General features: G+C 47.4%; 1 pseudogene; it reads right to left on the bottom strand.

Moving 5' to 3' along the window:
• Positions 1–3,407: 3,407 nt before the first annotated feature.
• LOC142461618 (pterin-4-alpha-carbinolamine dehydratase pseudogene) lies at positions 3,408–3,721 on the bottom strand (annotated as a pseudogene).
• Between the last annotated feature and the right edge of the window lie 12,380 nt (positions 3,722–16,101).

Consider the following 16,101-nt stretch of genomic DNA (forward strand, 5'->3'; position numbering starts at 1 on the left):
CCCTGAACATTTGCTCAGCATGCGCACACCTTCCCTGTTTTTAAGGCAGGAAGCATTCCCTTGTTCTGTTTGGATGACTGCCCCTTGGTCCATGTACAGGTTCCACAGGAGCAAAACGAGGTGTTCCAGAATTCTCATTTTCCTCAATGTGATCTATAGCTCACTGTAACACACACAGCCAGATGCCTTAGCACAGTCGATAAAACACAAGTAAATATCTTTCTGGCATTCTCTGATATCTATAGTTCACTTTAATCCATCAGTCAGATGCCTTTGCACAGTCGATAAAACACAAGTGAATATCTTTCTGGTATTTGAGCCAAAAGCCATCTGATGGTAGCAATAGTATCCCACATGCGACATCCTTTTCTGAATCTGGCTTGACTCTCTGACGACTCCCTGTTGATGTGCTGTGACAACTGCTGTGCAGAGATCTTCAGCAAAATGTTACTAGCACATTTTATTAATAATCTTATTCAATGAGTTACACACTTTGTTGGGTCACCTGTCTTTGAAGTGGACACAAAGATGGATATCTCCCAGACCAGTTCTTCCGCATGTCTTGACTGAGATGAGTGAGTGCTTCCAGTGCTTCATCGGCTTGCTGAAACCTGCCGTTGGCTATGCCATCCATTTCTGGGGCCGGGCTTTTCATCAGTGCCTTCCTCACAGCTCGGACTTCTTCCTTCAATACTATTGGTCCTTGATCATCTGCTACCTCCTGAAATGGTTAAATGTCGACCAGTTTTCTGTTTTTGTTTTCTTACAGTGACTGAGTATTCCTTCTGTTGTTTTTTGATGCTTCCTGAATTGTTCAATATGTTGCTCATAGAATCCTTCGATTTTATAACTTGAGGCTTGATGTTTGTCTTCCATCCTTTCAGATTGAGATATGCTGAACGCGTTCTTCCTTTTCAGATTTCTAACTCCAGATCTTTGCACATATCATTTGAATCCTTTATGCTGTCCTCTCGAGCTGCCCTTTGGAAATTACTGGTGTGCAGTTTATGTCATCATTTCTTCTATTTACTTTCAGCGGCTCTATTTGCAATAGCAAGCTTCGGAGTCTCTGCTGGCATTCACTTTGACCTTGCTTCCTTGGCTTTATGATGACCTTTCACTTTCTTCGTGTTTGATGCTCTTGATGTCCTCCCCTCATCAGATCTTCTGGGTTCAATGTCTCAAATCGGTTCTTGAGATGGTCCCTCGAGTTACTTCCATGAACACAGTCACCATATATGTTGCTGAAAGAAGGTGTTTGCCTTGAAGAAGTCATTCATCTTGTGAAACTATCAAGCAATCTCTAAATCCATTTCTATCGCGAAGACCATATTTTCTAACTACTGTCCCTTCCTCTTTGTTTCCAACTTTCTGATTCCAATTGCCAATTATTATCAGTGCATCTTGATTACATGTTTGATCAATTTCAAACTGATGAAGTGGGTAGAGTTCTTCCATTTCTTCATCGCGGCTTCAGGGGTTGGTGTGTAAATCTTAATGAAAGTTGCATTAACTGGACTTCCTTGTAGGTGAACAGAGATTATCCCATCACAGGCAACAGTGTACTTACAGATCTTTAAAGGTTTTGTTTTTTATGATGAGTGTGATGTGTAATTCTTCTGGAACATGTCATTCCCAACAGAGCAAATCAATGATTACTTGACTCAAAATGGCCAATACCCATATTTTTCTGCTCACTGCTGCCTAGGATATCCATTTTTATACATTTCATTTCATTTTCGGTGACTTCCAGTCTTCCTAGATTCATACTGTGTATAGTCCATCTTCTGGTTATGAGCGGCTGCTTACAGCTGCTGCTTCTCATTTTGAGTCATGTCCCGTCAGCAAATGAAGGTCCTGAAAGCTTATTCCGTCTATATCACTATGGTTTTCTCTACTCTGAGGAAGGATCTCATCCTTAGTCATATTGTGAGTCTTTGCCAGCCTGAGGAGCTCATTTTGGGCCCGATATCTGGCCGTGTTCCACTACTAGTCATAAGGTTTTCAGTGGCTAATCCCTCAGAAGGACACAGCCTATTCATTATTCTTATCCATTCTTATTCTGGAAGCTCTGCTGAAACCTGTTCACCGTGGGTGACCCTGCTAGTATTTCAAATACCAGGGACAAAGCATCACAGCAACACACAAGCCACTACAGTACAACAAACTGATAGACAAAGTGAATAAACAGCATGGTGAAGGTCATATCTGACCTGCCCTGACTTCCCTATTGCCCCAAGGCAAGGTTCAGACACAGACTCCACCCGCCATCTTTCTTTTACCCTATGCTGACACCAACCAATCCTCCTGCAGCACTCAACATCTCTGCTGGATTTGATAACTCATTGGAATGTCCATGCAGAATTCACAGACAATAGTCACAGTTAAAGGGTCACCACAAGCTAAGATCAGAAAGCATTAAGGGCACAGTCATTGATCCACAACAAGGACACCTCTCCTCCACCAGCAGCCACATCTTCAGCCTCTCAACCACATGGTCCCTGGGTCTCTGCCTCTTCAGGCCAAGAAGCCAGCCAGCTACTCTGCCTGCCCACCTCATAGTCTCGGTGCTGCTGCTCTGTTCTGATTCATGGTCTCCTTGACTCAGCCGCTGGCGCCTCTGCGCTCCTCCTCCGCAGCTTCAGACAGAGATCGCGAACTTGCTGCCCTGGGAGCTGTTCTTCCAGTGGTGCTGAGCTTTCTCTCTCCTCCTGCTTCAAAGAGGGCCACTCCGTATAGACAAGTGAAGTGGTTCCTCAAACTGACCAAACCCCTCCTTAGTGTCGCGCATGCCTGTTTGCACAGACCCTCCCAGCATTTGGTAGAGGTCCGGAAACATGGGTAGAAGAGCCATATTAAGACATCGCACTCCACTGCCCACGTGGTGGGTAACAGTCAGTCCCTGAGCAATCCACTAATATACCCTCTCATGACAACTTACACTATTCACAGTTAAGTGAATCACTAGATTTTCTTTCCTGATTCTATACTTTTTTTATTTGGTGGAAAAGTGCATGTTTCTGTCCCTTGGTACGGGATTTATTTAAGGTCCCGGTTTCTAACTAAGACGTCACGCCCCACCCCCATCATAGCTTCTCGGAAATGAATCAGAAAGGACACGGCTGGGAAAGAAACCCATGACTTGCTGGAGAGCTGCAGAGAGCAGGATGAGCGTATTCAAATCGGTGTGCGGAGAGTCCCAGGGAGGGCAGGCGTGACGGGGGCTGGCAGTCAAGGCCCTGTGTCTTCTGCTTTCACAGCAGGACTCATCCCCAATGGGCACAGCAGGGTGGGCTTGGTGAGGTGACTGAGGGGACTCAGCAGGATGCAGGGCTCCCCCGCTCCCTCCTTGGACTCCCCATTCAGCTACCCCCTTTCCCCTGAGCCACTAAAAGGAAGAGCAGGACCTATATCATGGTCACTGCTACGTGTTTACAAAAGCTGACCCTGTTCATGGCCCGCTCTGAGAGGCCCGCACACTCATGGGCATGCAGGGTGATGTGGACCTTGTTGTACAATTGAGTCGCTCAGGATGGTGGTCCAGCTTCTCCACCTGCAGGCCTGCCCTGGTCATGAACCCCCAAATCCTACTTTTGAAGCTTGGAGGTACAATGCCTGAAGGCGGCATCACAACCTTCCAGTTCAGTCCAGGCCCTGGCCCTCGGTTCAGCAGCAGCTGGTCACTCTCCCCAGAGATCAGCCTGTGCGATTGGCTGGTCATGTCTGAGCACAGCAAGACACAGCAGGCCCAGAGGCGAGCAGGAGTATGGGCATCACGGCCCTACCTTTTTTTTTTTTATGCAAAAGTTTGTTCCTGCAACTCATTGTTTTATAACATGTTCTTTTTAGCTAAGCATGCATCTTGAACCTACTTCTATACTATGGATGGTGTAAACTATGAAAATAAAAATAATTTATAAATTATCAAGGGTTCATGAGGGTAGGAGGGTGGGGGAGGGGGAGGCTAAAAGGAAGAGCTGATACCAAGGGCTCAAGTAGAAAGAAAATGTTTTGGAAATGATGATGGCAACATATGTACAAATGTGCTTGATACAATTGATGTATGAACTGTTATAAGAGATGTAAGATCCCCAATAAAATGATTTATTAAAAATATTTAAAGAAAAAATACTCATTAAAAAACAAAAAGAAGCTGCCACCTAGATTACATTGTGAAGGAGGTCCCATAATCGGGCATTTACGTGATTCCCACCCTGGAGTTCATGATGGTACCACACTCCATGTTGGTTTGTGGTCCTTGAAGTCATGCCTATAAAACCTTCAGAAGAGGGGCTGGCCCATAAAATGCTCCAGGAACACCAGTTCATGTTTGAATCCATATCCATATAGGGAGACTTGGCGGCACAATGGTTAAGCCCTCGGCTGCTAACCGAAAGGTCAGCGGGTGGGTTCGAGCACCCCAGTCACTCTACAGGATAAAGACAGGGCAGTCTGCTTCCATAAAGATGGCGGCCTTGGCAGCTCCATGGGGCATTTCTATTCTGGCCTACAGGGTTGCTCTGGGTCAGAACTGAACGGCATCAACAAGACAACAGTATTAGTATTCCATCTCCAATCGTGAAGCATCTCCAGTCCCTCGACCTTTCAATGACAGCTCTCATGTTTGGGAAAGGGATGGCCCGGGACTCCAGCATCCAGCGGCTTTGAATGGACAATGGACACAAATACTGTCCATCTTACAGGGTCCTTTTGAGGATTCAAGATGAGGCACAGAAGAACCCAGCTCCCAGCTGGAAGCAATAGCTGGTAGCCGCTGTTATGATCACTGCGGATCCTGTCAGAGGATCAACACAACGACTGCACCAGGGAGCTCAAGCAGAGCAAAGCTGCTGAGGATGACGCTGGACCAGCAGCGTGGCGTTCTGTTGTGCAAACATCGGGACGTTGAGTCAGAACCAACTGCATGGCACCTAACAACAGCCCCTTTGCCGTACTTACACATGCCTGGTGTGCACATGTCTCTTCCATGACTTCCAGGGCATTAGACCCCTGAGCCTCTTTAAAGGAATAGACAAAACCAAAGTCCACATCTAATAGCCATGTATCAAGTGGCAGAGCAGGAAGTGCTTAAGATGGGCAGCTCAAACCCACAGAACCAAACCCACTGTTGTCAAGTGGGTCGTGCCTGAGTGTTGTTAGGTGCCGTCAAGTCAGCTCCAACTCACCGTGACCTGTGCACTACGAACAAAACCCTGCCTGGTCCCGCCCCATCCTCACAACAACAACAAACCACTGACAAAGAACAAAACACATCAAGAAAGAAAAGCTTGTAGTTCGTTCAAGGATTATTTGTTGGCCTTTAGGAGTGTTTTCCAGTCCAGTCTGTTGGGGCACCATGCCCTGGCCCAAAGTCCACTTCCAGCATTCCCTGGGGACCTTGCCACTCCATTCCCTTGCTGTTCCGCTGCACTCCCCCAGTGCTTTGCCTCGGTGTGGTGGGATCAGGTCAGGTGCAATTCCCAAACTGTGTCTCCGGTGCTGTCCCCTGTATTGCCCTTGGTCACTGAGGGGCATTATTTCTCATAGTGGGGCCAGCCATGTTGTTCTCTCTGTGGACTGGTTGCTCTACTCAGGAACATCTTCTTCACGGCCTAGTGGGCCAGGCTGTGTTCCACTCTCTCCTCCTCCCCCTTCATCTGCTCCCGTGTGCTCTGATCAGATATGTCCCTCTCCTGGAGCTGCAGAATCAATGTCGTCCTTTGAAACAAATTCTTCCAGCTGGGAGGGGCAGTAATCCACTTAATTTTTGGTGCTGGGGCCAGCCTCCCAGACCTCTCCACTGGTTCCCTACTCCACGCTGGGATGTTGCATTCATACCTTGCAGCACTGAAGTCTGGTACCTCTTTCCCTGTGGAGATATAAACAATACCCTCCCCTTGGGTGGGTTAGTGCCCCATGCCCCCGCTCCCCCTTTCTTCCTTATATTCATCCTTTTATTTTCCTTGGTCTTTCTCTTTTCACTGGCCCTCTGCTCTCCCAAGCATGACATCCCTCTCCAGGAACTGGCCTCTCCTGACAACTTGTCCAAAGTACATGAGACAAAGTCTCGACATTCTTACCTCTAAGGAGCACTCTGGTGGCACTCCTTCCAAAACAGATTACTTTGCTCTTTTGGCAGTCCGTGAGCATTCGATATTCTTCGCCAGCACCATAATTCAAATGCACTGACCCTTCTGTGTCACAGGGGCCCTATAAGCCAGAGAAGAACTGCTCCGTGGGGTTCCCAAGGTTTTAGTCCTTACAGAAGCCAGCTGCCACATTCGTCTCCCACAGACGATGGGAGTCTGGAGTCAAGGAGGCCAGCATAGACGCGGAGGCCTGTTGCGGTTTAAGCAGTACAACTTCACAGATCACTGACGCAGCACACAAGCCAGAGGCACAGCCTTCCTGGTTGTTTTTCATTTTCATTTTATTTTATTTTATTGGGGGCTCTTACCACAATCCATACATATATCCATTTTGTCAAATACATCTTCGTATACGTTGTCATCATCTTTTTCTTTTTTTTAATTTTAATCATTTTTTTTATTTTAACAATTTATTGGGGCTCATACAATTCTTTTCACAGTTCATACATATACATACATCAATTGTATAAAGCACATCTGTACAGTCTTTGCCCTAATCATTTTTTTCTCTTTTCTTCTTTTACATTTTATTAGGGACTCAAACAACTCTTACCACAATCCATACATATACATACATCAATTGTATAAAGCACATCCATACATTCCCTGCCCCAATCATTCTCAAGGCATTTGCTCTCCACTTAAGCCCCTTGCATCAGGTCCTCTTTTTTCCCCCCCCTCCCTCCCCATTCCCCCCTCCCTCATATGCCCTTGGTAATTTATACCTCGTTATTTTGTCATATCTTGCCCTATCCGGAGTCTCCCTTCCCCCCTTCTCTGCTGTCCCTCTCCCAGGGAAGAGGTCACATGTGGATCCTTGTAATCAGTTCCCCCTTTCCAACCCACTCACCCTCCACTCTCCCAGCATCGTCCCTCACACCCTTGGTCCTGAAGGTATCATCCACCCTGGATTCCCTGTACCTCCAACCCTCATATGTACCAGTGTACAGCCTCTGTCCTATCCAGCCCTGCAAGGTAGAATTCGGATCATGGTAGTTGGGGGGAGGAAGCATCCAGGATCTGGGGGAAAGCTGTGTTCTTCATCGATACTACCTCACACCCTAATTAACCCATCTCCTCTCCTAAACCCCTCTATGAGGGGATCTCCATTGGCCGACACTTGGGCCTTGGGTCTCCACTCTGCACTTCCCCCTTTATTTAATATGATATATATACATATATACACATACATATATACATATACACATACATACACACACTTATATCTTTTTTTTTGCATGATGCCTTATATCTGGTCCCTTGGGCACCTCGTGATCGCACTGGCCGATGTGCTTCTTCCATGTGGGCTTATTTGCTTCTGAGCTAGATGGCCGCTTGTTCACCTTCAAGCCTTTAAGACCCCAGACACTATCTCTTTTGATAGCCGGGCACCATCAGCTTTCTTCACCACATTTGCTTATGCACCCATTTGTCTTCAGCGATCCTATCATGGAGGTGTGCAGTCAATGATATGATTTTTTGTTCTTTGATGCCTGGTAACTGATCCCTTTGGGACCACTCGATCACACAGGCTGGTGTGTTCTTCCATGTGGACTTTGTTGCTTCTGAGCTAGATGGCCGCTTGTTTATCTTCAAGCCTTTAAGACCCCAGTCACTATCTCTTTTGATAGCCGGGCACCATCAGCTTTCTTCACTACATTTACTTGTTCACCCCATCATCTTTTTCAAAACAATTTCTTTCTCCTTGAGCCCCTGGCATCGGCTCCTCACTCTTTTCCCCCTCCCTCGTATGTCACTAGGGCTCCTTTCAAAGGTTCTCCATAAGCACAATGAACTGTTCTGGAAGTCCATTGATGGTGATGTTGAGGATGATCCTCACAGTTGAATGCCTTTAGGTAACTGAGAAAACCCAAGTAAACATTTTCATTGAGGGCCTTTGTCCTTTCACTATTCTCCCAAGCATGACGTCCCTCTCCAGGGACTGGCCTCTCCTGACCACTTGTCCAAAGTACATGAGACAAAGTCCAGGATCCATCTGACAGCAGCAGTGATATCCTTTGTTCCATGCATACTTCTGAATCAGGATAGAATTTCTGGCAGCTCCTGTCAAAACACTGTAGCCAACTGTTGTTGGACGATCTTCAGCAAAATTTTGCTTGCATGTGAGATTAATGATGTTGTTTGATAATTCCAGCATTCTGCTAACTCACCTGTCTTTGAAATAGGTACAAATATAGATCTCTTACAATTGGTTGGCCAGGCAGCTGTCATCCAAATTTCTGAGCATAGACTAGTATTTCCAAGGCTTCATCATTGTGTTGAAACATGTCAATTGGTATGACCACATTTCATTCAATTTCATGTTTTTAACCTAAAAGGATTCTTATTTCTATCACCTACTATACATGTGAAAATGACAGGGAAGGAGGCAGACTGAGGAAGAATGGATGCTGTGGGGTGCTGGATGCTGTGGGGTGCTGGATACAGTGGGGTGCTGGATGCTGTGGGGTGCTGGATGCTGTGGGGTGCTGGATGCTGTGGGGTGCTGGATGCTGTGGGGTGCTGGATGCTGTGGGGTGCTGGATGCTGTGGGGTGCTGGTGAAGGCTTGTGAAAGCCCCACGGGCTCCCAGAAGAGCAGACAAGTCTGACTCGGAGTAAATGCCAGCAGAATGCACTTCAACAGTGAGGACGGCAAGACTTCGTCTCACGTACTTGGGACATGGTGTCAAGAGAGACAAGTCCCTGGAAAGGGACATCATGCTGGGTCTGCACAAAAGAGGAGGGACTGATGCAGTGGCTGCAACCGTGGTTGTGCAGATGGTGCAAGCTGGGCAGGCTTCATAGGGTCACATGACTTAGAACCAGCTCCACGAGGGGGCACCCCACAAAAAAATTGAATTTTTTCAAAACTATGCATTTAAATTAAAAAAAAACACCTAATCACCTTCAAAGTATTCTCCATTACACTTAATACATTTGTCAAATCTGCAATTCCATTCTTGGAAACATTTTTCAAACTCATCTGCTTGGATGGCTGACAGCACCTCCCTCAGTTTTTCTTCGCCGCTTCTTCTTCGTCAGATCGCTGTCCTTTCATGTCCCTCTGCATTTGCAGCAACAAAAAGAAGTTGCAAGGAGCAAGGTCAGGTGAGTCAGGTGTGTGAAGCAGGAGAGGCATGCTGTTTTTGCCAAAAATTGGCACACTGAGACAGCTATGTGAGCAGGTGCATTGTTGTGGTGGCGAGCCCAGTTCCCCATCTGCCACAAATCGGGCCTTTTTAATCACACACTGTTACGTTATCTTTTCAGACCCTCTAAATAGAAAGCTTGATTCACAGTCTAACCTGGTGGAACCAACTCCAAATGTACTATGAGTCCACATTTGGGAAAGTTGACGGACATCCAGAGCAAGGTTTGTCATCTATGGACATTTCATCTTTTTTGAAATGAGAAAACTACAGGTGCACTTGCGTTTTCCCCATAGCACCATCTTGGCCAGCTTCGTTCAATATCCCCAGTTTCTGCAACGTTTTTCCCAAGCTGGAAACAAAATTTCACAGCCGCATACTGTTCTCTTAAATAGGCCATCACGAAACAAACAAGGTTCCAATGAAACTATTTTTATGAAAAAATTCGCCGTGACCAGAAAGAACCCTCCCAGGAGAAACCACTGAGTGCACTAACTCAGAGCGAGTTGCTCAGTGCTCACCTAGAGTGGAAACTTGTGGTATGAAAACTCTGTCCAGCAGAGCTTTCTGCCATTTTTTGGAGGGGGTACCCCCCTCATATACCCCTAAGAACAACCATTTCCAAGTGCATCTTTCCTAGACTGTGTGTCTGTGGTACCAAAGGCCCAGAGATTTGTCTTCCCCGTTGTCCTAGATTCCTAAAGCTCCTGTCACAAAAAGCCACAGGTAGATGAGGCAGTTCAAGAAGAGAAACTTGTTTTCTCGCAGTTCAAGCTCCTGAATTTGGAGCTCAGCTCTAGGGAGGGCACTCTTTCTGCCAGCTCTGAAGAAAGCCTCTCTCTTTTCGCATTCTGTAGCCCCAGTCTTCCTCCACTTCTCAGCAATAGTCACACAGCACCTGTCTTCCCCCACTCGTCAGGAGCCCTGGTGGTATAAGGGGTCACTTGTTGGACTGCTCACCGCAAGGTCAGCCGTTCAAACCCACCAGCCACCCTTCAGGAGAAAGATGGCGAGACCGACTCCTGGTAAGCGTGGCTGCCTCAGAACCACTGGGCAGCTCTCCCCTGTCCTCTAGGGCCCCGGGGAGTCAGAATGGACTCCAGGGCAGTGAGTTTGGTTTGGGGGTTTTCGCCCGTTTGGGGTATTGTGCCTCGCACTATGTCTAATCTGCTGGGGGCGTTTTATAGCTCAGATGTGATTATTTTAGGACACGCCCAACCCTGATAATGGTCTCATTAACATATCGAAGGATATGGGTTAGACTCCAACACGTGACTTGGGAGGAGTGGGGAGAACACCTTAACCCATAACGTCACCTCCCTTTTCACACCTTTCCATCCCCGCTGTGTCGTTGTTATGAACCATTACCTCATCGATGCGCACAGACACACATATATTTTCTATTTGGGAGCCCAATTTGGCCCAGAAGAGTTTTGTGAGACTCCCGGGGGGAGGACGAGGCGAGGATGCACTCTGTTAACGTCAAGAAATCAGGAGAGGTTTTCTGCCATCGTGCGTGATGAGCAAGAGCCAGGCCGGGCTCTGGCTGCACGACCTCAGATCAGGGTATCAGACGGCTCTGGCCTTGAGATGTGTTCAGCAACATAATCGATGGGAAGTTGTCAGAAATGATTTTCTAAATGAATTGCTTAGACTACATTGTGCCTTAAGAAAAATGGGCCTGTATTCAGGGGGGAGGGGGGAATCTTTTTTTTTAGAAAGGCAATTTGAGTAGCTAAATATTTGAATGTTGTTAAATATTTATAAATCCACCAAATTAAATATTCAGGTTGCTTCTGGTAGGCAGATGTTTCATATCATCAGTCATAGACATACAGGTTCGCGTAGCTCTCATTACCTGCCTCTTTAGTGTTTCTTCTTAGCCTTTTCAAATGATCTAATTGCTCCAGCAGCCAGAGCATTGCTATCAAGTTCCCTTAATTAAAAGGCTCCACCGCCATTGCTCCACGCCTAGAGTGAGGGTCCGTCTAGAATGGCGAGCTTCCCTTTAGCTGGGTCACTCCGGCTTCCACCCTCACCGCTCGCTCCAGCTCCTCCTGGTGCTCCTAGGACCCGTGGGCTCTAGGAAGAGACAGGGTGCCCCCGGGGTCTCTGTCCTCTGCCAGGAGCAGAAGACACCATCAGAGACTCTAGAGTCATCAATCTTGTCATTTGGGCTTGAAGAACGGAACGTTGTCATCCATTCCCTCACACCATTGGATTATGACGACCCGGATGAAGTCACCGCCTACACACACAGTGTCTTAGTGTCCTTGCATGGCCACAACAAAACATACCACAAGGGGGTACCCTTCTAGAACAGTCATTTATGGTCTCACAGTTCTAGAGGCTACGTCCACAGCAGGTGCCCTGGCCATGCCGATAGCCTTGGGTGTTCCTTGACTTTTACGGTGTCCTCACAGGTATTTGGCTTCCTCGATGTGTACACAATCTTCTGTGTCTATCCGCTATTTTTATCATTCACAAGTGATTATATCTAGATATCACCATACGCCAGTAAAGAGCACAATTAACATAACAAAGGAAACCTTATCTACAAACCGAGGACATCGCAGGTACGGGGTCAAGAGTAAAACATCCATGGTTAAAAACTCTCTGCCAACAAGTCAATGCCGATTCATAGCGACCCTATACAACAGAACTGCCCTTGTGAGTTTCCAATACTGTAACTCTTTATGACAGCAAACAGCCTCATCTTTCTCCTGGGGTGCCGCTGGTGGTTTTGAACTGTAGACCTTGTGAATCATAGTCCAACTCATAACCACTATGCCACCAGGGCTCCATAAATATATACTTAGGGGTGTGCAAATGGCATGGGGGCAGGTTCTGGCCTCCTCTAACTTCAGGGAGAGGCCCAGGAGAATCACGATTCTTAGCACAGGCTTTCCAAGGCTGACTTCTATGAGGCAGGTCACACATGCCTACACCCTTCAACGCTCTCATCAATTCTAATACCAGCCATCCCTCCCATGGCTCCCTCCCATAGCGGGCTCGATAATTCTCACATTGGTACTCATACTCACAGTTATGACGTTTCTTAGGGAAATTCCAGGTGACAATCCGGGATCGGAAATTCTCAGCATATAGTTCTTTGACCCAACAGTCTCCTCTATCTAAGTCTGTTGCAGGCATGGCCTCTCTCAGGCCCCTGACTCCTTGGCCTGGCCCCCCACATGCTTAAATAATGTTACACAGTCTTTTTAGCTCTGCTAATAAGTGTCCAGAGACACCCCACTCTGACAGCAAGCATCCTGCCCAAAGCCCTCAGCTTTCTCATCCTGGGAATCAGCCAGCTTAGCTCCACCAACAACCCTCCTGCCGGAAAGCGCTCAACTTCCTTGCTGCATGGACTGGGAAGTCCGCCACTCTGTCCCATGCCCATTCCACTGCCTCTGCTGCCCCTTCCTCTGCTACTGCTTCTTGCCATCTGGGGTCACAGCTTTCTATCTTCTGATTAAAGAGGGTCAGCACAGGGATCTACGGTCCAAAGGGCACACTCCATCCCAGTCTCTCCTGTCTTGGTTGTAGAGAGAACACCCTCCCTCACCCCCGAAAAAAGGATTTTTTTTCACAAAGGTATGTATTTAAATTTTTTTTTACAGAACAATCTTATCACCTTCAAAGTACTCTCCATTACACTTAATACAGTTGTCAAATCTGCGATTCCATTCTTGGAAACAGTTTTCAAACTCACCTGTTTGGATGGCTGACAGCACCTCCCTTGTTTTTTTGTTTTTTTTCTTTACCTCTATGCCATCAAATCACTGTCCTTTCAAGTCCCTCTACATTTGCAGAAACAAAAAGAAGTTGCATAGAGCGAGGTCAGGTGCGTGGGGCAAGAGGGGCATGCTGTTTTTGCCAAAACCTGGTGCACTGAGATGGCTGCATGAGCGGGCGCATTGGTGTGGTGGCAAAGCCAGTTCCCAGTCTGCCACAAATCAGGTCCTTTTTGTCACACATTGTTAAGCTGTCTTTCAGACCGTCTAAATAGAAAGCTTGATTAACAGTCTGACCTGGTGGAACGAACTCCAAATGCACAATGAGTCGACATTTTCAGGAAGTTGACGGACATCCAGAACATGGTTTGTCATCAGTCAACATTTCATCGTTTTGAAACAAGAAAACCACTTATCCACTTGAGTTTTCCCCACAGCGCTGTCCTTGTCAGCGGTGCTCAACATCACAACAGTTTGGCAGCATTCTTCCCAAGCAGGAAACAAAATCTCACAGGCGCGCTTTTCTCTTAAATCAGCCATCACAAAACATGAGGTTCAAGCAAAACTGCTTTTACCAAAAAAAAAAAAAAAAAAATCACTGTGACCAGAAAGAACCTTCGCAGGGACACCACTGGGTGCACTAACTCAGAGTGAGTTGCTCGATGCTCGCCTAGCTGGAAAAATGCAGACTATGAAAGTTCTGCTCTGCCCAGCCCAATTCCAGTTTTTTGACAGTACCCCCTCATATAGGCTTCTCTCTCCCTTTATCTCTTGTAAGATAAATTAGGGTGCGCACTACCACCTGCTCTTGGTGCATTCCACCCCAATCCTCTTACAGCTGATGGACTGATCACATCAGATCTCATCCAGGGGTTGAGTCCATCATAATGTAACTGCTAAACCATTGAGAACCATGGCCTAGCCCAGTTGACCCATATTTATGGGAGGACACAATTCAGCACACAGTATTCTATTGCTTGGCCCCCCAAAAGTCATGATCTTGCCACAGGCAAAACACTTTCATCCCATCCTACCATCCCAGAAGTCTTAAATTCCATCCTAGGGCGAGATGCGCTTCATTTATAAGTCAAATGGATGTCGACTCATAGCACCTCTACAGGAGAGGGGAGAACAGCCACTGTGGACTTTGAGGCGGTAACTCTTAGTGAAGTAGAAAGCCGCATCTGTTTCCTGCAGAGCAGCTGGTGGTTTCAAATTACCAACCTTTGGGGCTCACAGCCCAACAAGTACATCGTACATGGCCAGGGTTCTTCTAGAATGCAGTAGTGGAACAGGCTCCAGGGAGGCATTTCCATGACAAAGGCGAGAAAGGAGAGGAAAGAAAGGATAAGGGGCATCAACAAATGCAAACCCCACAGAAAAACTTACATTTCTTGAGTGCCTCCGAGCTGGCCCACCAGGCCCAAGGGGCTCAAGGGCTAAGTGACCAAGGAACCAGGAAGTCAAAGCTAGAGACAAGGACAGCAAGCAGAACTGCCATGGTCTCAAAGGATTGAGCTCCAATAGCTGGGCTCTCGAAGGACAGGGCTGTAACTCCCTAGGCCTCAAAGAGTCAGATGCCCATCCACTTGCATCTGGAGTGCGGAGCTGCCATTCACAGTGCCAGCACATGGGGCTGAAGTGGCTGCCCAACACTGAGGGGCAGGGCTGCCATGCCCAGGGGAAGTCTGATGCCAAGACACATGGAGATCTCCACGCAGCACCAGGCCATGCGTGTTGAAACGAGCCTGGGACCTTCCTCCACAGAAGGAAGCCCTCCCCTAGAGCTTGTCCCCTGAGAGCAGACTTGTAGCCTCCTGAGCCGTTTAAGAATCCGTTTGGGACGTCCTCAGTCATCGCTCATGGGAGTTTTGTTGGGCCATTCTAGATGACTCAGACGATCCATAAGCGATTAGTAAAGGTCCCGGTGGCACCAATGGTCAAGTGCTCGATGACTCACCACAGGGTTGGTCATTCAGACCCACCCGGAAAGGCCTTGGCCGAAAAATCTGCTTCCAAAAGATACATCCTCGGGAGCCATTGTGCTCTCAATGCATGGGTTGTCATGAGCCAGAATCCACTTTATGACAACAGCTTTCATTGGTGAAGTCTCCGCTAGGCAGAGATCATGAGAAGAGGCGTTCTGGCCAGAGGACCAGGAAGAACAAAAGCAGAAAAGCCCAAACATGCAGAGCAAGTGTGTGGACCAGAAAACGTCTGATCGGCTGGCATGCCAAAGGTGAGCTGGGAAGGGGAAAGACAGGGAGGGGAAGCGTGGCCGCATGGCGGGGGTGGGGGGGGGACTTGCCTTGGGATGAGCCAAAAGAGGGTTCTCGTAATTTAATAAACAGTGAAGAAATCACAAAGTATTTCTGAGCCAGGGGATGACGTGATCGAAGCTCTGCTTTAAGAAGATTAATCTGGCAGCGTTATGTGGGATGATTTCAAAGGCAGGGAGAATGGGGACGGAGAAAAGAGCCAGAAAAGAGACGCAATAATTTTAGGCAGGAGATAATGAGGGACTGAGCTGGGACAGTGGAGAGGGGAAGGAGGGATTGATGGATGAGAGAGAGGCTCGCGGTGGTAGGAAGCTGACATGATTTGACAACTCTAAGTATGAAAGCCTTCACAATCGGGTGTGTCATTCTTATTTGGTGTTACTTAGGATCGTCAAGATTTGCCAACCATCTGTCACTAAGCAGTAAATTGGATTTCATCCCCCCACTTAAAGTTAGCTGCTGCAAACCCAGGAACCCTGTACTCACAGGATTGAGCAGATGTCCTAAGGCTGGGAATTACAAGGACCAGTCGCCGTGTTAGGGACGTCAGCCACGCACATCCAGAAGTGTCCTAAGTGGAAACACCTTGGTAGGTACCTGAAATATCACCATGTTCATGAATCCTCTAACAGTTTCATACCCCTCCCAGTTCTGGCTCAGGTAGGAGATTAGGAGACAAGAAAATGGGGCTGCCTGTTTTCACCTGTGTTTTCTGCACCCAGAGCAGGGGTAGCAGATGCTCAGCACAGGAATGAATGAATGATTCAACACATAGGTGGATCACG

The sequence above is a fragment of the Tenrec ecaudatus genome, chromosome 11 (assembly GCF_050624435.1).
Source record: "Tenrec ecaudatus isolate mTenEca1 chromosome 11, mTenEca1.hap1, whole genome shotgun sequence".
Taxonomy (NCBI): domain Eukaryota; kingdom Metazoa; phylum Chordata; class Mammalia; order Afrosoricida; family Tenrecidae; genus Tenrec; species Tenrec ecaudatus.